Source organism: Macrobrachium nipponense, chromosome 29, assembly GCF_015104395.2.
Source record: "Macrobrachium nipponense isolate FS-2020 chromosome 29, ASM1510439v2, whole genome shotgun sequence".
In the NCBI taxonomy this organism is placed as follows: Eukaryota; Metazoa; Arthropoda; class Malacostraca; order Decapoda; family Palaemonidae; genus Macrobrachium; species Macrobrachium nipponense.
Window position 1 is genome coordinate 35,599,628 of NC_061092.1, and position 25,212 is coordinate 35,624,839.

The following is a 25,212-nucleotide window of genomic DNA, read 5'->3' on the forward strand; positions in this document are numbered from 1 at the left end:
CCCAGGTCGTCCTTCGCTGGTGGCACATCTGCGGAAGCAACAGTCAGGTTAGTCAGAGGGGTTTTCCTCGCGCCTGGGGGGAGAAGAACCCCACCAGAGCGGACGGAAAGCCCCGAATACAACTGGACGTCCCCGGGTAGCGGGCGCCCTCCTCCCACACTCGACGGATCGAGAGAGGAGAAGGACTCCGCTACCCGCAGGGAAGGCGCGAAACGTGGGGGCTGACCGGGAGGCAGGAAAGAAGACGAAGTGTCAGTTACCAAAGGAGTCACTGGAGAGCTTTCCGATGACTTCTTTGGCGGCCTAAGTCTCTTCCTGCCCTCGTACAGAACCCACTGCGCCTCGGACCAATTCATACACGTTATACATGGCTCGTTGCGGGAGCATTCTCGCCCCCGACAACGAGTACAAACCTCATGTGGATCCACATCCACGAATGATCTAAATCCGCCACATCTACGCCCCTCCAGCCCGGGACACACTCTACGGGCGACTGGGGGGCGCGGCGAAATCTCCATTTCTTGATCACTCATATTGCAAATGACAAAAGAAATGTAAAAGTACTTACAATCATATACTCTCAATTACACTAGGAAAAGAGGGCTGATACTCAAAGCAAACGACAAAGCGGGCAGAGCGATGACGAACACGTCCTATCCTCACACGGCCGAAAGCAAAAGTGATTTGTTTACCTCCCAGTCGCGCGGCGCGCGACGATCGGACAAGCAGTTAACTACCGTTCTCCCCTTGTTCGAAGCTTACGACCGTTCCAGCTGCCGCTAGCTACTTCCTATTGTTAAAGGACCGATGGTTTGTATTACGTATCGGAACAAAGCACTGTTCGTGCCTGTTGTACCTTACCTTGTAAGAGAGCTACTGCAGGAGAATACTGCCTCTGGTCGGTGCTCATCTTACGTAGTAGAAGGCTTGGAGTATGACCAATGAATGCCTCTACATGGAGTGGAATATCCTCGTAGTCATGGTGTTCACCGCACTCAACGAAGATACAACAAAATATTGCCCTTGCCCTGGGCAAAGACCAGAAATAACCAACATGAAAAACAACTGTCACCTCCACCGAAATAAAAACCTTTACCCACCAAAACTAACACTAAAATGACTGGTGAGTACTCCAGGTACATTGTACCCTCAGACTTCCCTTTAACTCGTCAACCTTGATACAAGGCAAAACATAGGCTAACAGAGAGCAACCCCCTATGTCGTTTCTCCCAACACCATGACAGCTACAGAAAGTGGACCGAGAGACTTACAATCTTCGAACACTGTCTCGATTTCTTTCAAATAATGCGTACCAAAAGGTACTTTGAAGAATAGCGGATAGCGACAAGTTTTGTCGAAAAGCGAGGGAAGTCGCTACCGCTCGAACTTTGTGCACTCTCACTCTCAGTAAAGGAAACACTGCATTGTTAGCTTGAGAATGTGCTTTGACAATTAATTGTCTCTTAACCCTGTTACGCCGGAGCGGTAAATAAAAAATTGTCTCCCGTATGCCGGAGGGGTTTCGGAGTGAGCGCGGAAGCGGAAAAAATATTTTTTTCAAAAAATCACAGCGTGCTTAGTTTTCAAGATTAAGAGTTCATTTTTGGCTCCTTTTTTTGTCATTGCCTGAAGTTTAGTATGCAACCATCAGAAATGAAAAAAATTATCATTATCATATATAAATAATGCGATATATGATAGTGCAAAAATGAAATTTCATATATAATTGTATTCAAATCGCGCTGTGCGCAAAACGGTTAAAGGTAACAAGTTACTTTTTTTTCGTTGTAATGTACACTAAATTGTGATCATTTTGGTATATAACACATTGTAAAACAATAAAAGCAACACAGAGAAAATATTATCACAAAATAATGCATGAATTCGTAACGCACGGACGTAAACAAATATTTTTTTCAAAAATTCACCATAAATCTAAATATTGTCCTAGAGACTTCCAATTTCTTTCAAAATGAAGAAAATTGATTGAATATTACTATACTGTAAGAGTATTATCTTACAATTGCAGTTTTCGACCATATCTGACGAGTTAAAGTTGACCGAATGTAGAATTTTTTTATTTATATATTTTTTATATGCAATTATTTCGGAAATAAGAAAAGCTACAACCTTCAAATATTTTTCATTTTATTCTACATGAAATTGCGCACATTTTCATATATAAAACTCTATGAAATGCCTAATATGAAACAGAGCAAATATTCCGAGAATGGGACGTACGTATTTCGGAGATTTGTGGCGGAGAATCCGCACGCGGAGGGAAGGTAAGATTTTTTTTTAAATTCACCATAAATCTAAATATTTTGCTAGAGACTTCAAATTTGTTTCAAGATAAAGATAAATGACTGAATATTACTAGACTGTAAGAGTTTTAGCTTACAATTGCGTTTTTTGACCATTTCGGTAGAGTCAAAGTTGACCGAACGTGGTTTTTTTTTTATCGTGAATTTTACTATACATAAATATTTCACAAATGAAAGAATAGCTAAAACCTTCAATTATATTGTTGTATTCTACATGAAATTGCGCACATTTTCATATATAAAACTTTATGTAACGGCTAATTTAAAATGGTGCAAACATTACCACAATCGCACATATGATTTTTTCGGAAGAGTTACGGCGCAGACATAAAGAAAATGTTATTTTTTTCATAAATTCACCATAAATCGAAATAGTGTGCTAGAGACTTCCAATTTGTTGCAAAATGAAGATAAATGCTTGAATATTACTAGAATATAAGCGTTTTAGCTTACAATTGCGTTTTTCGACCATTTCGGTAGTCAAAGTTGACCGAAGGTTGAAATTTTGGCAATTATCGTTATTTATATGAAAATATCTCAAAACTGATAAAAGCTACAACCATGGGTTGTTTTTAGTTGTATTGTGCATGAAATTGCACACATTTCCATATATAAAACTTTATATAACGGCTAATTTTAAAATGGTGCAAACATTACCACAATCGCATGTATGATTTTTTTCGGAAGAGTTACAGCGCGGACGTAAGGAAAAAGTTTTTTCATAAATTCACCATAAATCAAAATATTGTGCTAGAGACTTCCAATTAGTTGCAAAATTAAGGTAAATGATTGAATATTACTAGAATATAAGCGTTTTAGCTTACAATTGCGTTTTTCGACCATTTCGGTAGAGTCAAAGTTGACCGAAGGTTGAAATTTTGGCAATTATCGTTATTTATATGAAAATTCTCAAAACTAATAAAAGATACAATCATGAGTATTTTATTGTTGTATTCTACATAAAAATGCGCACATTTTCATATATAATACTTCATGTAACGGCTAATTTACAATGGTACAAAAATTATGTCAAAGTGACAAAATAATTTCCGAGCTGTGTCACAGATACTTTTTAGTGCGGCTAGAAAGAAATTCGCGCTTGCGCGCCTGCGTAACGATTGTAAACAAAACAACACCTTGATCCGTGAACTCCCAGCATCCCCCAAGGCGCGTGATTCAAAAGTTTTAGGCTGGTAGGCCTATAAGTATTTTTCCGCGAATTTTAAAAAAACTTTTGTAAGTCGACGTAAAATACGTCCAGTCGGCACGCGGGAGACAAAAAATGTAGACGTAAAATACGTCCAGTCGGCGTAAGAGGGTTAATTCTCTCAGAAAAAAGGAAATAGCGCTTTTTGAGAGAGGGAGAGAGGGATTTTTAACAGAGCACCACAAACGATTCGATTGACCTCTAATTTTCTCCATTCTGCGATGGTAATATCTTAATACCTGCACAGGACATAAGAGCCGTTCTTCTTCTTCCTGGCCTATCAAGTCTGTCAGGTTCTTGAAAACGAAGTTACGTGGCCAAGGATTAGAAGGGTTTTCGTTTTTCGCGAGAAAATTGAGCTCCACGGAGCAAACTGCATCACCTTGAGAAAATCCCTTTTTGTCCATCGCGTGTAGCTCGCTAACTCGTCTCGCTGATGCCAATGCAACTAAAAATAACCTCTTCTTGGTGATATTCCTCATAGACGAAGAAAGTAGCGGTTCAAAGGGAGGACCCGAAAGCCGTTTAAGAACTATATCGAGATTCCATGCTGTCAAGCCCTTTGACGATTTGGAAGTCTCAAACGATTTAATTAGATTGGAAAGATCACTATTCGTGGATAGGTCTAGTAATCTGTGTTTAAAAACTGAAGCCAGCATCGCTCTGTATCCCCTAATAGTCGAAGGTGCTAAACGCTTAACGTCCCCTAAGAATAGAAAGAAATCAGCTATTTCATTCACAGATGTTTCAGAAGAAGAGACTTTAGTTTGTATACACCATTTTTGAAACACGCCCCATTTAGACTGGTATAGTCTGTTAGAAGAATCTCTTCTGCAGTTCGCGATAGCTTCTGCAGCTCGTCTCGAAAAACCTTTCGCTCTGACGAGACTTCTGACAGTCTGAATCCTGTCAGTGCCAGAGCGGATAATCCTTGGTGGAATCTTTCGAAATGCGGTTGTCTGAGTAGACATCTCTTTAACGGAAGAAGTCTGGGGAAATCTACGAGCAAGTCGAGGAGATCTGGGAACCATTCCTTCCTTGGCCAGAATGGAGCGACTAGTGTCAGAGAAACATTTTTGTGGAATAACACTTTGTTCAGCACCTGTCTTATTAGGCCAAACGGGGGAAAGGCGTACAGTTCCAGGCCCGACCAGTCAAGTAACATTGCGTCGACTGACCATGCAAGAGGGTCCGGGACTGGAGAGCAAAACAGCGGAAGGCTGTTGTTCCTCGAAGTTACAAATAGGTCTATCATCGGTTTTCCCCAAAGTTTCCATAGGTCTAGGCAGACCTTCGCATCAAGAGTCCATTCCAACCGCAGTACTTGATGACAGCAACTTAGTTCGTCCGCCAACACGTTCATTTTCCCTTGAACAAATCAAGGGATCAGCGCAACTTGAAATTTTTCTCCCCACAGAACTAGATCTTTTGCAAGGTTGTAGAGGGTGAAGGAGCGAGTTCCCCCTTGTTTCCTGATGTAGGAAAGTGCTGTGGAATTGTCTCCGTGAACTGCTACCACCTGTCCTGTCACGAGATGAGAGAACACCTGAAGTCCCAGGTACACTGCTAAAAGCTCCCTCACATTGATATGAAGAGAGCGTTGAGTTTCCGACCATTCCCCTGACGCTTCGTCCTTCCCCAACAGGGCTCCCCACCTGCGTCGTTAGGCGTCTGAAAAGAACTGAAGGGTTGGGTGGAGTGGACAAAGCGAAAGACCCTCTACCAGTCTTGGTTTTGAAAGCCACCACGCTAAGTCCTCCTTGATTTCGTCTGAAATCAAGAATACTGTCGAGTCCGGTTGAGTCTTCCTGCACAATGATGCCTTCAGGAAGATTTGTAGGGGCCTCATGTGCAGTCTTCCAAGTTTGACAAACTGTTCCACCGAAGCTAGTGTCCCTAACAGACTGGTCCAATGGTTGGCGGAACAGGACTTGCGGTCCAGGAAGTCCTGTACTACTTCCAGACACGACTGGACTCTCATTGGTGAAAGAAAAGCCCGAAAAACTCAAGAGTTCAGAGTCATCCCCAAATAGAGAATGCTCTGAGTCGGGATTAGCTGAGATTTCTCCTCGTTTATAAGAGATTTCTCCTCATTTATAAGAAGACCTAACAAGTGAGTTAATGAAAGAGTCCTCTTGAGATCCTTCATACACTGACTTTCCGAAGAGGAGCGGAGAAGCCAGTCGTCTAGGTAGAGTGACACTCTGGTGCCCAGCAGGTGTAACCACTTTCCCAGCGGAGTCAGCACTCGTGTAAATACTTGCGGTGTTGTCAAGAGGCCGAAGCAGAGAGCTCGAAACTGGTAGGTCTTGCCCATGAACACAAACCGAAGGTATTTCCTGGAGTCCTGGTGAATTAGGATGTGGAAGTATGTGTCCTGCATATCCAGGGATACCATCCAGTCCCCTTGGTTAAGGGATTCCAACACCGAACGAGTCATTTCCATATTGAATTTGGTCTTCTGAACAAACAAATTCAGTGCGCTTACATCCAGTATGGGCCTCCAGCCCCCTGATGACTTGGGGACTACAAACAGACGGTTGTGAAACCCCGGGGATGGTCTGTCGCTTATCTCCTCTATGACAGCCTTCTGCACGAGAGTCTCTATTTCTCGAGTTAAGGCTACAAACTTCTCCGAGCCTGAGAGTAGGCGGGTAATGCAATGGGAACATTGGATAGAGGCGGAGTGTCTTTGAAAGGAATGGAGTAACCAAACCAAAGAACTTGGGCTCTGCCCCTCTGCGACTCCATTCCTCCCAAAAGAGGCTCAGTCTGCCCCCTACCGGAGCATGAAGGATTGAAGGATCACCCTGACAATTTCGTGTCGGGTTTGGTCGAGGACTTGGTCGGGTGTTGTAAATTCAATCGAGGCCTGACGAACAATCTAGACCTGGCCCCTCGAAAGGGTTTCTTCTGCAAGGGCGATTCCAAGGAGGTAGGCGTCACAGTCGAGGGTTTAACTCGCTTAGAAGACTGAGCAAGTAAGTCAGTAGTAGACTTCTTTTCCAGTGCTGAATGTGTCTTGGCCACTGTTTCTTCAGGGAACAGATGATTCTTGTCAAGAGAAGAAAACAAAAGGGCGGACTTCTGAGGTGAAGCGACTCCTCTCGAAACAAAAGAACACCAGGGCTGCCTTTTCTTGAGAGTCCCGAATGCAAAGAGAGAGGCCAGCTCATCGCAACCATCACGAACTGATTTGTCGGCACAAGACAAAACCCCAAGCCAGTCCGATGCCAGGTCCTCCTGGAGAGTAGGGAATTCCTCTATTTTCGTAGCGAGGGCTCCGATCGTCCAGTCCAAGAAGCTCATAATCTCCAAAATCTTGAAGATATTCTCTACCAAATGGTCCAACTCGGGTGATGTAAAGAATATTTTAGCTGCTGCAAACGCGGACCTCCTATTTGCATCTACCAGGCCAGAGAAGTCCCTCTGGGAGGAGGCAGACACTCCCATGGAGGGGGCTTCTCCTGTTATGTAGAACCTATACCTCTTCTTAACAAGTTTTGACAGAGGATAGGCGAAAGTTGCTTTCCCAAGCTCTCTCTTGAACTTCAACCAGTCTTATATATCAAGAAGCGATCGTTTAGCAGCCTTGGAAAGTACGAGCTTCAGGAGAAGAGGATCGAAATTCTTCCTTTTCATCAGGAAGATGGAAGCAGGCGACCTGGGAGCAGCTGCTACAAAGTAATCCGGGTACATGTCCAGGAGGTAGCGTAAAAGCTTCGAATAGCACGAGAGAGGGATAGAGTCCGCTTCTAAGTCGTCCTCGTCATCTGAAGAGATAGGCAACAGAGAGGGTTCTTGATTCGACTCATTGTTCTTCGGACATTGTTTGCTTTCTTTCATCCAGTTCATCAGCTCTTGCAGTTGTCGACGTAAAGGAACTAAATTCACGTCTTCTTGAGTTGAAGTCGTAGCAACTGGGTTTGTGGACTTCGACATGATCGACACCAAAGGTCTCGCGCCAGTCGAATTATCTGTCGCATGCGAAGTCGAAGGTAAACTTTTGACAGCTTGACGAGTCGAAGATCTCGACGGACTCAGAAATGACAATTTGTCGAAAATTGCATTTTTCCTAACTATACAAACCTGAGGTCCTTTAACAATAGGAAGGTAACTAGCGGCAGCTGGGACGGTCGTAAGCTTCGAACAAGGGGAGAACGGTAGTTAACTGCTTGTCCGATCGTGCGCGCGCCCGCGCGCCCGAGAGGTGAAGAATCACTTTTGCTTTAGGCCCATGCAAAAAGTTGCAGAGTGAGGGGTGGCATGAGGTGGGACTATATGTAAAGGACCTCAGGTTTGTATAGTTAGGAAAAATGCAATTTTCGACAAATTGTCATTTGTTCCGATACGTAATACAACCCTCGTGGTCCTTTAACAATAGGAAGACTCACTTCTTGGTGGGAGGAATCTGAGTCTTTTTGGTGAACAGACTGGTGTTCGTCCAACCCTGGAGTGCCTCCCTGGTCGTAAGAGCAAGGGAGGGATCCAAACCTCTGTCCGATTGATCGGGGTGTGCACCGCAGGATCAATGGTCAGACCTCTGGGCCAAGTACTAAGAGAGAGGCAAGCGTATCTCTTCGTACCAGCAAGCAAGAACTTGTTCCTGTTTGCAAGAGACAATCATAAAATGATGGGTTGTCTCAAATTGGCATCCACTTCCTCCCCCTTGTTGGAGGAAGTGGTGGATATTTACTCCTATCCCTACTGAAAGGGATAGGATGGTGCTCTATTGAGTAGCTCACCTGCATCTCGTCCTTACCCAGCAGGGTGACGACCGTGTCCCTCTACCCAGAGGTAGAGGAAAGAAAAAGATGGGAAGAGGAGCCAGTCACACTCTCATTCCTCATCCATTCTTACGGTCACACCAGGACTCGATGCTGTTCAGCCTGCGAGGGTCTGGGTTAACTACACAACGTGTTGAGCAACCACCACGGTTCCCAAGGAAAAAGATCTAAGGAACTGTGGGCAATATCCTGAAGGTAGAAGGAAGTGCATGCGGTCCGGTTGGACCAGGCGCCTGCCTTCATTACCTGCGCCACGGAGAAGTTCTTGCGGAACGCGAGAGAATGATGAAGAGGCGTCCACACTCATCCTGGGTGTCGAGTTTCTTCAGACAGCTCCGTCGCGCCTTCACAGGACAAAGCAGCATAGCCTTCGTATCGGAGGCGGTGAAGTCCATTAGGGAGGGTATTGTGAAGGACTCGAACCAATCGTCAGTTACCGAAGGGTTCTGAGTCTTCGCTACGAAGATCGGTACGAAATCGAGCGTCACAAATCCCCATCCCTTTGTGCTTGACTTCTCAAGAGAAGTCATGCAGTTACCTAAGACGAAAAGAAGGGAATAGTCGTATGACCTATCCCTCTTCTCGACTTTGGTTATGTACAGTACTCATACTGACAAGCTATTAAGACAAAGTAATGATTGCTCTGGAACAACCGAACTAAGTCCACAGCATAGTTCGTAACTGACTCGGGCGCTCTGACAGCTGCCGACTGACTGGTTCGGAATCAGTAGAGGCAAGTTGTCCAAGCATCCGGGTAAGTCACGTGACCTTCGCCCTTTAAAGAGTTATGCTGAGAGACCAAACAAATAAAATATTTGTTAGTCACCGATGCCGGACGGCGCGGCGATGATTCTCTTAATGCATAAGCTCAAAAGGCGAAAGTCAATTGCCTTCAAAAGACAGAGGTCCCTGATGGCAAGAAAATCTCATAGACGTTGAATCTCAGCTTAAGGAGAAACAACACTATGTGACGTTGAAGACGAAGGTAGGCAATGAATGCAACCTACGTCTTCCAGCTGAATCGAGAGAAGGAATCTCAAGATTCTAAACCTGTGCTTACAAATGACTGAAAACGCTAACCGCCATTTCATTGCTGTCCGTTGTGCAATGAAAGCGGGCGTTCTTCAGTAATGAAACACAGGGGAGAGCCGCTTGAAGAACTGCTTCTCATGGGCTGAACGTTTGGAAGTAGAGCTGGCAGGTGTGGGAGTAGGCGATGTCTTTCAATACATCTGCTAATCCGGGGTGAACAATGAACAATTGCACACCTCCGAATACAGGATATTTTGAGGACAAACTCAGATTCCGCAAAAATCATTCGCATTATCGAGATACGATGCAGCAAGAGACTATTACAGAATTCTGTTACCGTGCGGTAAACAGAAAGATGAGAGTCGAATAGATATCTCTGTTTAAAATTCTCGCAATACCGAAGACGATGAATACTAGCGTCACAGCAGTAGATGGTCATTCATGTATGCGAGAATCCCCGTTAATCAGAGACTTAAGTCCGTGATTGTTGGGCAGAGATACGGTTGGTATTCAATCAAAGCAGGTGAGAAAGACATAACCAACCGTCCATCTCAAAGCGCCAGCTGGTACTGAAATGCCTCGGGCAATTCAATACGCAGTAGCTGTCGCTGACTCGTCATCCTGAGTTGCCAAGTAATCCTTTCCACGAAAAGATGCGTTCGGCTAGAACTACCGAGCATAAAAAGATATGCTCGAGCAATTATATTTATGCGAAACGAATTTCGGTAAATATAAAAGCTTAAATGGTGTTGTTGTGACAACACCATAAGTATATAAAATTGAAACTGGAAACTCCTGGGAGGTTGCAGGCAACCCCGAGTTGCAGTTCAATTAGAATACTTTTCGTCTAAGTCGCAATCCGTAGAATAACCAGGATATGCGCCTACCCCTCGGACCATTCAACTGCTTAGCAGAATCATGTCGCGAGGTTAATATACGTAGTATATTTGTAGGATTCTGAACAACGATCTCCATCCTAAAAATTCTTTCCTTCAAGAAAACAAAATAAGGATTGGAGATCGACCACCTTCGGTCTCTATCAAAGAGAGTGAAGAAGTCTTCCTCGAAATAAAGCTTCAATGGTGAACAGAATACTAAGACGATAGTTCAAGCCAAACTGGATATTCCCGTCCGTTCTTCTCTATTCCAGGTTGGTCGGCTATTGTGAGATAGTCTTCTTTCAGCAGCAGTCTTCTTCCTAATGCTAGAAATTCCAGGAATTCGAGCATAGGCGAGGTTCCCGATTATCGTGTAACATATCGGGGATTCTCTTCTCGCTCACTTTGGACCGTGGTCTCGCCTAAGTGTTTGGAGATCGTAAGAAACTCTAACACTCTGAATGCGCTAGAAATTCCGTAGAATTCTAAGCAGTCTGCGAAACCCCCACCGAATTCGTCAAACGATATCGGCTGGTGGTCCTCTCGATTCCCGTAGAAATCGAGAATGGGGCAGGATCCCTCCTCAACGACCGGGGCTTACGTCAGGTAGGACCCGAAGGTCCCCCCTGGTAGCGCAGTCCCCAACGTGGGATCCTACAGAGAAATCTCTGTAGGATCCTTCCCCTTTCCCTCGTAGCCGTAAGGAGAGAGGGAATGGGGGAGGAATTGGATACTCGCTCGCCTTCCCAGTGGAACTAGCAGTTGGAGAAGAGTAGGAGCAGCCATCGCCTTGCGGCGATGGTCTCTCAGAGTCTGGGAAAACGTATCGTCAGGAGAAAACGTTTTCCCGAGGAGGGTTACGAACTCTCACTGTAGGTAGGGTCTGCAGCCACTGTGAACGTCCGTCTGGGTGGGGCTGATCGACACCTGACAGGAGAGAGCCGATACCGTCCTCCGACTCATTCCAGTCCTCGTCGAGGTCGAAACCTCTCAGGAGGACCGAAGGAGTATTTAAATACGGTGTCCGAAGACACGTAGAAACGCCGCTGTCGCAGTAGAGGAGGTGGAAGTAGCTTGATCGACCGGCCAGAACTGAGAGAGCCTTCTTGTCCGGAGACGAGAGACTCTGGTTCAAGACAGAATCGGCAAGCTCCGATCGCGGCAAACCCACCGTCGGTTTGGGTTCCCTCTCGGCCCCAAAACGACTCGAGCAGAGACATGGGCTCTGCTGGTGGGAGCGGCGATCCTTCCCCCAGGTCGTTGTGCTGACGAATCAGTGCAATAACCTGGGTAAAGTTACTCTGAATCTCGGAAGTTACAGCGTCTTGAGGAGTAGGACCGTCCAGTCCCTCCAACAAGAGCAGCTCCCAGGACCCTCCTCCTTCAGAAGAAGGACCAGCGACAGATCCCTGACGGTTGCCTCCAATCATTTGCGCGTACGTCCTGGTTGGTCCTAAGACCAACCTGGCACGTGCGGCGTCGTGACGGGATCGTGAGCGGCGCATCTCTCACGATCACTCCTATATACCTCGCTCTTCCTGGCGTATGCCGAGGAAGTTGAAGGTATCGGAGAGACAGAACTGACGCTACCCCCTCCCCCCCTGACGGTCGACCTCCAAATCACATTGCGCGTAAACGGTCCCTGGTTGGTCCCTAAGACCAAGACGGTGGGGCACGTGCGGCGGTCGTGAACCCGGGATCCGTGAGCGGACAGCACCTCTCACGATCCACTACTTAGCCTACATCCTCGCTCTTCCCGGTGTAGCCCGAGGAAGTTGAAGGTAGTGGAGAGACAGACCTGACGCTGCACCCCCCCCCCCCCCCCCCGCTCGCTGGCAGGACCAGCGTACGTGGGGGGCTTTGCAGCCGATCACCAACCGCGGTGGGGATCGATCTGCAGGCCTGGTCCGTGCCGCTCACCTGTGGCGAGCGGCTCGACTGAGCACGTCGACCCCGGTCCCGTGCGTCAGACGAGCTGCTGCTGGTCACCGTATCCGCCCGGTCCCTGTGGGAGCGGCGGTCAGGTGACCTGCAGAGCTCGCTTTAGCCGTGAGACCGGTGAGCGTCCTCGCGGCACGTCAAACCGCTGGTACCAGACCGAGGCTGGTACCGTCGGTCGAGGGGACCTGGGGGGACCTCTTCCCAGCCTCAACCCGTGGCCGGTCAGAGACCGTCACGTCCACAGTGGTACCGGCTGGTCGCTGCGAGAGCGGCCGCTGGCCTGGCGAGAGTCACCTGAGCGGCTTCTCGACAGTCTTCTGCTCCGTGCCTCGGTCATGACGCTGAGCGAACTCAGGCGTCTTAACTTTGGCTGCACGGTCACCCGAAGGAGATCGTACACTCGGAACTTCTCGCGGACGAGAAACCGAGCCGGTACCTGGCTTAGCAGCAGAGCTGCCAAGACCAGGCGAGGGTGTACCAGCGGTAGCCAGCACACCCTTGGATCCCCGTCTTCTTCTTCTTCTCAGAAGGGGAGAACGGGCCCCGTTCCCCTTTGAGGAACAGGGAGGACCAGCAGAAAGAAACCCCCCCGTCACACCGGAGTGTGACGAGCCCTTCGAAGTTCCCGAAGGAGTCTTCTTAAGGGGGAATATAACAAAACCCGGTTACCAGTCTGGTCGCTGCGAGAGCGGCCGCTGGCCTGGCCGAGAGTCCACCCTGAAGCGGTTCTCGCCAGCCTTCTGCTCCGTGCCGTGGTCTTGGCGCCGAGCGAACTCTGGCGCCGAAACTTTGGCTGCACGGTCTCCCAAGGGAGAGAGTACACTCGGAATCTCCCGCGAACGAGAGACCGAGCCGGAACCTGGCGTAGCGGCATCGCCGCTAGCACCAGGCGAGGAAGTACCAGAGCTAACCGATACTCCTCTGGTCCCCGTCTATCTCTTCCTTACGGAAGGGGAGACGGGCCCCGCTCCGAAAGGAGCAGGAGGACCAGCAGAAGGACCCCCCCGTCGCCACCGAGGTGGGACGGGCCCTTAGAAGTTCCCGAAGGAGACTTCTTAGGGGGGGGGAGGCAGCCTTCTTCTTCTTCGGCTTATGGGCCTTAGAAGTCGAAGGGGAAGAGGCAGCAACAGACGAAGACGAAGATGACACCTTCCTCTTCTTTGTCAGCTCACGCAGGACAGTCGTCAGGTCCTCCATCCAGGCCGGAGTCGGGCCTATTGCCGAAGCAACACGGCCCGACTGCACCTGTCCGGAAGACCGGGACTGGGTGAAAGACACACCATGGGCAGACACAGCATGGACAGGCGCAGGAACCAGGAGCGACAGGAACAGCAACCAGCTCAGGAGCGGCAGGAACAGCGGCAGCGGTAAACACAGAAGGGACAGCCAAGCCAGTAGCGGGAACCACATCAGCGACAGGTACGGCAGGCCCAGCCATCGCCTCGTAGAATCATCGGCAGCCAGCGTGGTACTGGGGCGGCCGGTCCAGGGGGCGAGCTGCTGGAACAGCGGAAGTCTGGGGCAGGCAACACGAAGAAAACACAGGCGGCGGCGGCATACCCCTCCTCGGTACGGCGACGGATGGCTGCCGGCCCTAGAAGCGGCAGACGGCAAGTCACCGACACAGCCATGGGGAGTGTAGACCAGCGGGGGAAGCAGCATAAGCGGCCGTGAAAGGTTGTAGTGGAGACCACTCCAAGGTCACCGCCCCAGACCTCGATAGACGCTGCAGCAGATCGTGGATGCTAGGCACGCCCTGCAGCCCGCAGTGGCCCATACCTGTCCAAGGTCGTCTCCCACGGATGTAGCACCGGCGGTAGCACAGACAGATTAGTAAGAGGGGTTCCCTCACGCACGGGGGGGGGAGACATGCCCCACCCCGAACGGAAGGAAGACCCCAAATACAAAATACGAGGAAGCTGAGCGGGGGGGGCAGGAAAGAAGACGAAGAATCGGATACCAAGGGAGTCGCGGGAGAGCTTTCCGACGACTTCCTGGCAGACCTTCGCTTCCCCTACCCCCCGCACAGCAGTGAAAAGTAATATGAAAATGAAACAGAATACTGCACTTGCGATTCACTTCATAGAACTTAAAGGGGGAAAAATCAATTCCCGGTAAGAGCGGAAACTTGATCCATAATATGATGCTACATAAATATATATGAAAATGAACAATACTGCACTTGCTATTTTCACTTTCACAGCAATAAATCGTAAGGATTAATTCCCGGGGTAAGAGCGGAAATTGATCCAAAATTAAATTTGATGCAATTAATAAATGAAAAGAAAACTGCATTGCGAATCCACTTTCATTGCATTCTATTCATACAAAATAAGAGGCTCTTGCCGAGCGCAATCAAGCTCTCGGCAACGAACGCACAGGGCCAAAAATATAATGAAAAGAGTACTTACATCTTTCAATTACACACTTTCGCCCAAAATACATGACTCGGCGCGAGTGCGCCGCCCTCGGCAACGAGACACAATTCAGGGTCAATTCATGAAAAGAGCGGAAATCGCCGTCTCTACGGCGATAGCTCCATGTTGATTCATAATTAAGTAATGAAAATGAAAACAGTGTACTTACAGTTTCATTTTCAAGTCAACAAACCCATTAGTAGAAAACCCAATATAAACAAAGCATACGACGATGAAAGCGGGCAGAGAGCGATGACGAACACGTCCTTCACACCCGCGGCCGAAAGCAAAAGTGATTCTTCACCTCTCGGGCGCGCGGGGCGCGCGCACGATCGGACAAGCATTACCTACCGTTCTCCCTTTTTGTTCGAAGCTTACGACCGTCCCAGCTGCCGCTAGTTACCTTCCTATTGTTAAAGGACCGAGGGTTTGTATTACGTATCGGAACAATCGGTCGTTCCACAATCGAGTCGTGGACGGCTATCGCTGTCGTGAGAATCCGAGGCGAAGTCCATGTAGCTACGCTAAACGACAGGCGAGGGTTATCTACTTCTCTGTTCCTCTTCACAGGGGGCGGAGAGAACACCTCTTCAGTCGAACTTCTCTTCAACGGACGTGAGGCTGAACAATCATGCCACTTACGACATCTAATCGGTGCGACGAACTCACTCGACTCTATCGATAACTGATTAAAGAATGACACACCTTTCTAATGGTGTTTAGTCGAACCCTCCTGTCGCACCACAGGATTGACGGAGGAAGCGAACTGTCTGTGGGCAAACCCCGACAGTCTCCCTGGACCTCCGGTATATCTTCTCCCCGAGCGGGGAGCGGGACAGGGACCTTCATCTAGGAGGACTATCGGGACAAACAGCCACCCCCTCAGATTGCACTGCACTGACACTTTCCACTTCACTAGAAGTCTTTTCTATGAAAGACTTTACCGATAAACCTAACTGCATAACCTTATTAGTTAATACATCACATTTCTTTTCAAATTTAGACTTGAGGCTGGCAATGGTGTCAGGAGAAACTCCACGGGAAGTTGGCAAGGGAGTTACAGGAGCAGGAGGACTCTAGATCGGAGACTAATAATAAGGAGGAAGGAAGAAGGAACAGTGGGAGCAGGTGCTTTCGATAGAAGAAGCAGAAGCAGCTAAACTAGTCTTACTTTTAGCTCTCAGAGCCGCCTTCCTCTTCCTATCCTTAATTACCTTCCCCGAGTGAGAAACAAAAACTTTGCACTGTTGTTCACTCCAATCCTTGCATTCATCACAAGTACTCTCTTGAGCACTCACAACCCCTACACTTAATGCACTTGGTGTGCGAATCATAAATTAATTTAACTAACCTAGTTTTGGACCCTCCGGCGCAAAACCTAACTACTGAAGGACTAGAGTCCGACATGATGGTAAGACCACAAAATTGCAGAAAAGAAATTCAGCTAACTAGCTTCAATCCCACAAACACGGAGTTGAATACTTCACCGATATTGGAACCGATATTGAGAGATATACTTCCCAACAAATGAAGAAAAAGTCTGCAACGACCACCGATGTTCACCAGAAACCAGCAGAGAACGAATTGTGTTACCTGGGCAGTTGTACCTGTAGCTCCCTCGAGTGGAGGGAGATGACGTCCCCTACATCAGCGATGGCAGCTCCACCGCGGTAGTTTTGAATCTATTGTCTGCCATTTGTAGGGAACCTACAGCTGTATAATTGTTCGGTAAGACACTGCAATAAAAATCATACTTCATATTGCAGTGATCATACCACATTAGAGAAAATCCTTTATATTTTAAATCTGAACATTTAAAAAAACATGAGACAACTAGGCAAGAAAATGATGGACGGAATTTGCAGAAGGAACAAGTCAGTAATGCCTTTACCTCTTTCCACAAAAGGACGACCTTAAGTGAAATGAGAACGACTGCCTTAGTAAACGTCTAATGAAATACTGTAAATAAAAAAAATATAGTTTACTTAAACTGTTGCCTAAAAATACAAAGTTGAATAAATTTCAAGTTGCATTATGGCCTTTTTCACACTTGCTGGCTTCAACACACTTTAAATGACCAGACAGAATGTTCCACTGTTTCACAGCAAAGGAGATGAATGATCTGCAGAACTGGATAGAGTGACTAATAATTAAATATATTTTACCTGAACTGCAAGGATTTGCTCTCAATGGGAAAAAATGGAACCTGAATGGGATGAAGAGCAGAAAGGCCAGGAAAAAAAAAGTGAAAAGTAAAACAGGAAACTGCAATGTACCATATCTAATGGAAAAAGATGGCGATAATGTGGGAGTATGGTCTACAAGGGTGTCTCCCTTTGTTCTTTTTGGTGCTGCTTCAGGCTTTAGCCGCACAGCTTTCTGCATTTTATAACTTTGTCCTATGGTCCCTTCCTAACCACCTGTCTAACTTCTTCACCTTCACTTTGCTCCAGTTTTAACTGCTAATTCATTAGTAAACCATGCTAGTGTCTAGATATGGGGTTTCAGGAATTACAGTACGTATACTGTTTTACTGTTATTTAGTAACAAAAATACAGCTGGAAACTTTTAACTTAGTCTACATGTATGGATCAGGTTAATGATGACCCACCTCTGACCGCAGTCATTAGGACACCACACTACTTCACAGCTCCATCCAGGCTTTGGTGGCTCCCGGCACTTGTTAAGTTTGAAACAGTGCTCACAGTGAAAATGAATATTGATGTCTACTTCAAAGTCAGAATCATCCGCATTAAATGATAAAGATTCATCTTTACTATCATCTGTGTCTGATTCCACAGGGGCCTCCATTTCTGAAAAAGAAGGAAAAATTAGTTGCAAAAGAAAAATTATATAGCCATGAGTTGGCAATGAAAGATTAGATTCACTCTCTAAACTATTGTTTGATATGTGATTTTTAGCATGTATGATATCTGCTCTATATGAATACTCTTATGAAATTTGTATTAAATTTAATAAGATCAGAAATTTGCTAGAAAGTCTCCCAAAACCACAAACTTATGAGGCAATTGTAGCAGTGTCCACAAGAACATAGGAAATTAAGTATGATAGGGGAAAGCAAGCAGATACATACCATATTCTTTTATAAGTATTTTAAGGTCTGCTTTTATTTCATACATTCATAAGAATGCCCCCTTAATACCATTAAATACAATTAATTCCAGTCTCCATTCCTTTGTTCTCTGTTACGTATTCACATTGATTTCTTCTCATTCATTCATTTATTTATAAATGCAATCTTTATTTTCCCTCAACCCTGCTTTTCTGTTGAGTCTGTGTTTTTGGATTAGTCATAGCAGGTGTTACATAGGTCTCCAGGTGTTCTTCCCTTCACAATCAGTCCCAGTTAATACACACACCTTAGAGCAGTTCTATAAAAAAACCTTTTTCTTTGTTTTTCTTTATTATACATTGTTAATTCTTCTCTTTCTTTAATTCACTCCCATATTTTCCTTTTAATAAATTCTTGCTAGCTGTTAGTTGTAAGGATTGATGTCAAAGATAGGGAAATGATGATTGCTTATATTTTTTTTTCATTTCCACTACATTCATTGATATGCTTCAATTTTTATTACCTACTATTTGTACATCAGTACGTAAAGGGAAAACATAATATAAAAAATTTAAATACAACAGGTAATTTCCTCAACTATTCCAGTCTACGAAATAGATATAAAAAATTGTTTCCACATAAAAGTCACTTGACAAAATATCTTTCATATCGTGTGGATAGACTTTGTTGTCCCTTGTGGTTTAAACCTGTATCAAAAGTGTCTGTGAGATTAGATGATCTTTTTAGCTATACCACTAATTTCAAAGTTTTTTCCATAAGCACAAAAATTTCAAAGTTCAAATGCATTGTCTTCAAACTCAACTATTCAAGTACCACGGTTATAATCCTATATCTCACACTTATGTTTAATTCTTTCGTGAACATGTGCATCCTTTAAATTCAATATCACCTTATTATCACATGTAATCTCTAAACTTGAAAGCTGTTTAACCTTAAGGATCTTTTGTATAAGTGAACATTTCACTGTCCAAAGTACCTCAAATCACCAGAGGTCACCTAGTATATAGTATGTTTACAAGTTTGGTTTCTATGCTAACTTTTGATCATTGAACGTCATAGTTTTTCAAGAGTTGAAAGTCAGTTGTTAATTATGAGTTTGTTATTGGTACTCATTTGGGACCATCTTCAGTGCAGCTAGTAATTAATTAAAGTCGTAATACGGTGAGTTAAAAATGACAATTTGTCCAAAATTGCATTTTTCCTAACTATACAAACCTGAGGTCCTTTTACAATAGAAGGTACTAGCGGCAGCTGGATAGGTCGTAAGCTTTCGAACAAGGGGTTCGGTAGTTAACTGCTTGTCCGACAGGCGCGCACGCGCGGACCCTGGGAGGTAAAAACAAATCACTTTTGCTTTTGGCCCAAGCAAAAACTGCAGAGTGAGGGTGGCATGAGGTGGGGCTATGTGTAAAAGGACCTCAGTTTGTATAGTTAGGAAAAATGCAATTTTGGACAAATTGTCATTTGTTCCGACACGGCATACAAACCTTCGGTCCTTTTACAATAGGAAGACTCACTTCTTGGTGGGTGGAATCTGAGTCTTTTGTGAACAGACTGGTGTTCGCCCAACCTTGGAAGCCTCCCTGGTCGTAAGAGCGAGGGAGGGATCCAAGCCTCGTGCCGATTGATCGGGGGTGCACCGCAGGATCAATGGTCAGACCCTCTGGACCGAGTTACTAAGAGAGAGGCCAGCGTATTCTCTTCGTACCAGCAATGTAAGAACTTGTTCCTGTAACAGGAGCAAAGATAAAGTCATGGATTTGACTCTTGTAGGCATCCACTTCCCCCCCTTGTAGAAGGAAGTGGTGGATATTCTGCTCCTATCCCTAGTGAAAGGGATAGGATGGGGGCTCTGTCATAATAGCTCACTCCGGCATCATCCGTCCCCTTATCCAGCAAAGGGTAATTGAACCCGTAATCCCTCTACACCCACAGGTAGAAGGGGTAGAAAAGATAGAAAGAGAAGCCAGTCACTTTCTCATTCACTATCTATTCATACAGTCACACCAGGACTCGATGCTGTTCAGCCTGCTAGGGTCTGGGTTAGCTAGACGACGTGTTGAGCAGCCACCACGGGTCCTAAGGAAACCGATCCAAGGACCTATGGGCAATATCCAAGAGGTATAAGGAAGGTGCTGGTGGTCTGGTTTGTACCAGACCCCTGCCTTCTATACCTGCGCCACGGAGAAGTTCTTACGAAACGCCAACGAGGGGCCAATACTTCTGACTTCGTGAGCTCTCGGACGGGACGTACGGATGTCGTCACTACCATCAGCCTCATACAGCCTCTGAAGACCTCACGCAGCCAGGACGAAAGAGTGTTCTTGATACTTCTTTCTTGGTGACCCCGTTGCTAACGAAGAGGCGTCGGGGGACAACTCAGTCCCGCCCAGGTGTCGAGTTCTCTTCAGATAGCGCCGTAGCGTCCTACCCCACCCAGGACAACGCAGCATCTCATCCACATCATTATCTGCATGAAGTTCCCGCACCTCTCTTCGCCGATGCCAGGTCCAGCAAGAAGAGGTCTTGTGAGTTTCCCTGGGTTGGCAAGACCTTTGGAGGCTGCTCTTAAGCAAGGAGATCTCGAACGAGTTCGAGATGTCCAATCCCGTCAGTTTCAGGACGAGCGTACAAGGCGGCTCTGTATCCTTTGACTGTGGGAACTTAGAGGAGCTTCCTGGGGCGAAGAAAAACGAGGAAAACCGCTACCTGCTGAAGAGTGGCTCTGAGAGGAGATAGCCCCGTCTACGACACCAACCACAGAAGACGGCCGACTTCCCTGGTACACAGCTGCAGAGGACTGACGGACGTTTCCAGCCATCTCTGTTGCTGCGCACGAAAAAAGCTTCTCGTTCGCAAGAGATGGTGGATAACAGCCAGCCGTGAAGACGTAGGGACTGGACTGCTCGGTGGTACCGCTCGACGTGTGGCTGGGCGAGAAGGTTGTGCCAATGGGAATTTCTCTCGGTTCTCTTGCGAGAAGAGCCAGCAGGTCCGGATACCAAATGGCCTGTGGCCATTTGGGAGCCATCAGGATCATCCTGAGATTCGGATGACCAGTGCTCGACTGATCACCTTGCGAATCAGGCTGAACGGGGGAAAGGCATAGGCGAAGAGGTTGTCCCACGGGTGTTGAAGAGCGTCCTCTGCAGCTGCCCATGGATCCGGCACGGCCGAGAAGAACACCTGGAGCTTCCTGTTGTGCCGGATGGCGAACAGATCCTCGACTGGTCGCCGCCACAGGTCGAAGAGCCTTTCCGCCACGTCCTGGTGTAGAGACCATTCGGTCCCTATCACCTGATCCCGACGGCTGAGCGTGTCTGCTACTACATTCATTCCCTGGAATGTAGCGTGCCGCCACGCTCTATTGAGGGTGCAGCCTCGGCCCACTCGTGCACCTGCCGAGTCAACTGATACAACGGGAGAGACACTAGGCCCCCCCTGTTTGTTGACGTAAGCCACCATCGTGGTGTTGACGTACATCAACACCACTGAGTGTCCATCAAGCGGTCCTGGAACTCTTGGAGAGCGAGGAACGCTGCCTTGAGTTTCAGTACATTGATGTGAAGGTGCTTGTCGTTCTCGTACCACACTCCTGAAGTCCGCAACTCTTCCAGGTGTCGCGCCCATCCCTCGGTCGATGCGTCTGAGAGCAGCTGCATGTCCCGGGGGGAGAGTGCGCAGAGGCACTCTTCTTAAGGGGTTCCTGTCGTCCAGTCACCCGGCTAGGTCCTGCCTCACCTCCTGTGTCCGTGACAATGGAAAGCTTGGGGGATCCGTCGCCTGTGACCAACTCTCCTTCAGTCTCCCTGAAGAGACTGCAGGTGAAGACGCCCGTTAGGGACTGGCTTCCCGAGTGACGACAGGTGTCCGATCACGACTTGCCATCGCTGAGCGACGCCTGTTTCCTGGCCGAAACAAGGAACTGGTTGGCTGCCTCCCTGAATCTGCTGATCCGCGAGTCTGCGGGGAAGACTCGCCCTGCTACCGTGTCGATCCGCATACCCAGGTACTTCATCCTCTGCTTGTGCTCGAGATCGGACTTTTCGAAGTTCAGAACGATCCCCAGATCGCGACAGAACTCGAGCAGTCGATCCCTGTCCTGTAGCAACTGCGAGCGGTAGCTCGCCAGGACTAACCAATCGTCGAGATACCCCATCAGACGTATCCCGTGCGAATGGGCCCAAGCAGACACCAGAGTGAACACTCGCGTGAACACCTGTGGGACGGTTGAGAGACCGAAGCAACGTGGCCTGAGCTGGTACACCGTCCCGTCGAGGATGAAGCGGAGGTACTTTCTGGAGGACTGATGAATGGGTATTTGTAAATACGCATCCTTCAAGTCCACTGAAAGCCTGTAATCGTTCTCCCTGATAGAGTCGAGCACTGCGCGTGCCGTCTCCATCGTGAACCGGGTCTGGCGAACCAACCGGTTCAGGGGAGAGAGATCTATCACCGGGCGCCAGCCTCTCGTAGACTTTTCCACCAGGAAGAGTCGGCTGTAAAAGCCCGGTGACTGATCCGTGCCGATTTCTACAGCTCTCTTGCTCAGCATGGTCTTGATCTCCTGTCTCAATGCTACGTCCTTCGATGCCCCTGGAACGTACGCCTGCTGTTGGACCGGGTTCCCAATGGCTGGCCAGGCACCCCCCCACTTCCGGCAGCAGGTGAGGGGGAACGCCGTCCTTCCACTGTGAACGTCGTCTGGGTGGGGCTAATCGACACCTGACAGGAGAGAGCCGATACCGCTCCGACTCATTCCAGTCCTCGTCGAGGTCGGAACTCAGGAGGGGACCGAAGGGGTATTTAAATACGGTGTCCGAAGACACGTAGAAACGCCTCTGTCGCAGTAGAGGAGGTGAAGTAGCTTGTTCGACCGTCCAGAACTGAGAGAGCCTTCTTGTCCGGAGACGAGAGACTACCTGGTTCAACCCAGTCGGCAAGCTCCGATCGCGGCAGACCCACCGTCGATTTGGGTTCCCTCTCGGGCCCCAAAACGACTCGAGCCGAGACGTGGCTCTGCTGGTGGGAGCGGCGATCCTTCCCCGAGATCATTGTGCTGACGAATCAGCGCCGTAACCTCGACAAAGTCCCTCTGGATCTCGGAAGTCACAGCATCTTGCAGAGTGGGACCGTTAAGCCCTTCGAACAAGAGCATATTCCGAGAACCTTCCTCCTAAGAAGGGGGAACAGCGACAGCCCTCTCGGTCTTCCCCATCCACTTGCGCATACGTCCTGGCCGGTCCAAGAACCGTGCCTGGCACGTAGGGCGTTGTGGTGGGATCATGAGGGGCGCACACCCCTCACGATCACGATCCTCAATACCTCGCTCCTCCCGGTGTAACCGAGAGGGGTTGAAGGTACGGGAGGGGAGCAGACCTGACGCTCCCTCATTGCTCGCTGGCAGCACCAGCAGGCTTTGAGGGCTGCAGGGCGATCGTCAACCCGCGGTGGCGATCGAGCTGCAGGCCTGGTCGAAACCGTCTCCTGTGGAGAACGGCTGGACAATGAGCACAGCGGCCCCGATCTCGAGTATCAGAAGAGCTGGTGCTGGTTGCCGTACCCGGTCGCTTTCTGTGAGAGCGACGGTCAGGCGACCTGCAGGCTCCACTGTCACAGTGAGACCGGTGCTTGTCCCTCACGGCACGTCACGTCGCTGGTTCCAGCCGTGGCTGGCACCGGCGAACGAGGACCTCTTCCCAGCCTCAGCCCGTGGTCGGTCGTGGACCGTCACGTCCCCGGGTAGCCAGCTGTTCGCCGCGAGAGTGAGAGCTGGTCTGGTGAGAGTCGCATAAGCGGCTGTCACCAGTCTTCCGCCCCGTGCCGTGAACCTGACGCTGAGCGGACTCAGAGGTCTGGTTCCTGGCTGCACGGTCGCTGTAGGCGACCGTACACTCGGTACCTCCCGCGAACGAGAGGCCGAGACGGACCTGATGCAGTGGCAGAACCACTGACACCAGGCGAGGATAGTACCGGTGTTAGCCGGTACCCCTCTGGTCCCCGTAGTCGTCTTCCTTGCGGAAGAAGAGACGGCCCCGCTCCCGAAGGAGCAGGAGGACCAGCGGAAGGAACCCTCCCCCCGTCCCACTGAGGTGAGACGGGTCCCGAGAAGCTCCCGAGGGAGACTTCTTAGGAGGGAGAGGCAACCTTCTTCTTCCTCGGCTGTGAAGCCTTAGAAGTCGAAGGGGAAGAGGTGGCAGCCGACGACGATGAAGAAGATGAAGACGACGACGACGACACCTTCCTCCTCTTCTTCGTCAGCTTCCTCAGGACAGACGTAAGATCTGCTATCCAGGGCGGAGCCGGGGCTGCTGTAGCCGAAGCCACAGGGCCCGGACGCACCTGTACAGACAGACCAAAGTCTGGGGTAGTACCACCACGAACAGGGACGACATCAGCAGGTATGGGCATCTCAGGAACAGCAGGCACAGCCAGCACAGCATCGGTAGGGACAGCCAGCGCAGCAACGGCAGGGACAGCCAGCGCAGCAACGGCAGGGACGGCCAGCGCAGCAACTGCATGGACAGTCAGCCCAGAATCGGCAGGTACGGCAGGCAGCACCGGAACCCAGGAAGTGGAGCAGCAGTCAGCAACATCCTGGTACTGGCGGCAGGTTCCAGGGGCGAGCTCTAGGGCAGCGGAAGTGTGGTCGCTGCAGCGCGGCAACCACGAGCGGCGGCGGCACGCCCCCCTCTCGGTACGGCGAACGGCACTTCACAGCGGCTGTAGGCAAGACTGTTACCACGTGAGGCGAGTACACCAGGTGAGGAGGGACGTCGTCACCTGGTTGCGTGGTCACCACTCCATGGGTGACCGCAGTAGGCCCAGACATAGAACCGCAGCCCCATGGACACTAGCACGCCCTGCAAATGGAAGGACGCCCATACCTCACCAAGGTCCACCCTCGTGGCAGTAGCACCTGCGGAAATAACAGTAGCAGCGATTAGTGGGGGGGAAGTCCCCTCGCGCGGGGGGGTGAGCCCTCTCCGAACGAGTGGAAGACCCCTAATACAATTGTACATCGGGCACCGAGCGCCCTCCCCCGCGCTCGACGGATCGGGCGAGGAGAAGAACGCCGATAACCTCCCCCCCCCCAAGGGGAAGGGCCATCTGTGGGAGCTGAGCGTGTTCTCGTTCCCCACCCCCGCACAGTACCCATGTACCCAACAACAATATAAGAGCCCGAGAGCAATCGTGCCATCGGCCCTGAATGCAAGGGCATAAGGATCAATTCCCTGACTGAGCGGAACTTGAACCAAATAAATATTGATGCAATCAATATAAGGAATAAAATGAAAATGCATCTTGCATACGATTCACTTCACAATGAATAAGGGCTCGGATCGAGCGATTTGCGCCCTAGGTACCGAGCGCAAGGGTGAAAGGATCAATTCCTTACCTTTATGGATCAAGGTTTCTGGAAACCTTGATCCATAATGAATTGATGCAATCAAAAAATATATGAAAATGAAAAGACTACTGCGCTTGCGATTTCACTTCATACAAATAAAAAGGGGAAGGATCAATTCCCG

At 48.7% G+C, this 25,212-nt stretch overlaps 1 long non-coding RNA gene across 1 annotated transcript in view; it reads right to left on the reverse strand.

Annotated features, from left to right (window-relative positions):
- Positions 1-16,475: 16,475 nt before the first annotated feature.
- The window catches only part of LOC135205957 (uncharacterized), a 28,931-nt gene continuing 20,194 nt past the window's right edge, over positions 16,476-25,212 (reverse strand). The window contains exons 2-3 of the long non-coding RNA XR_010312644.1: positions 17,198-17,399; positions 16,476-16,545 (exon numbers count right to left, since the gene is read on the reverse strand). This is a non-coding gene — a long non-coding RNA (uncharacterized LOC135205957). The remainder of the gene's footprint in view (positions 16,546-17,197; positions 17,400-25,212) is intronic.